The 252-nt window shown below is 40.1% G+C and overlaps 1 protein-coding gene across 5 annotated transcripts in view; it reads left to right on the forward strand.

Annotated features, from left to right (window-relative positions):
• acin1b (apoptotic chromatin condensation inducer 1b) overlaps positions 1-252 on the forward strand; it is a 26,858-nt gene that overhangs the window by 17,899 nt on the left and 8,707 nt on the right. The window lies entirely within an intron of this gene.

The following is a 252-nucleotide window of genomic DNA, read 5'->3' on the forward strand; positions in this document are numbered from 1 at the left end:
ACCATCCAGACGGTACCGTACGTACCTGAAACTGGGGATTTAACAGCACCGCTCTTTTTACACACAGTTTAACAACAAAACACTGAGTGAACATTACTAGCTACGTAGCTAGTAGCCCACTGTAAGGTTGAGGATGGCCTTACATAATATTTACACTGCTCTGTTCCAGTAGATACATGTTTATGTCTTGGCAATGAAATACTTTTTTTAAAATTAATATAGGCTATTTTTCAGGCAGGTGCCTGTGCACTG

This window comes from Etheostoma spectabile, chromosome 19 (genome assembly GCF_008692095.1).
Source record: "Etheostoma spectabile isolate EspeVRDwgs_2016 chromosome 19, UIUC_Espe_1.0, whole genome shotgun sequence".
NCBI classification, from domain to species: domain Eukaryota; kingdom Metazoa; phylum Chordata; class Actinopteri; order Perciformes; family Percidae; genus Etheostoma; species Etheostoma spectabile.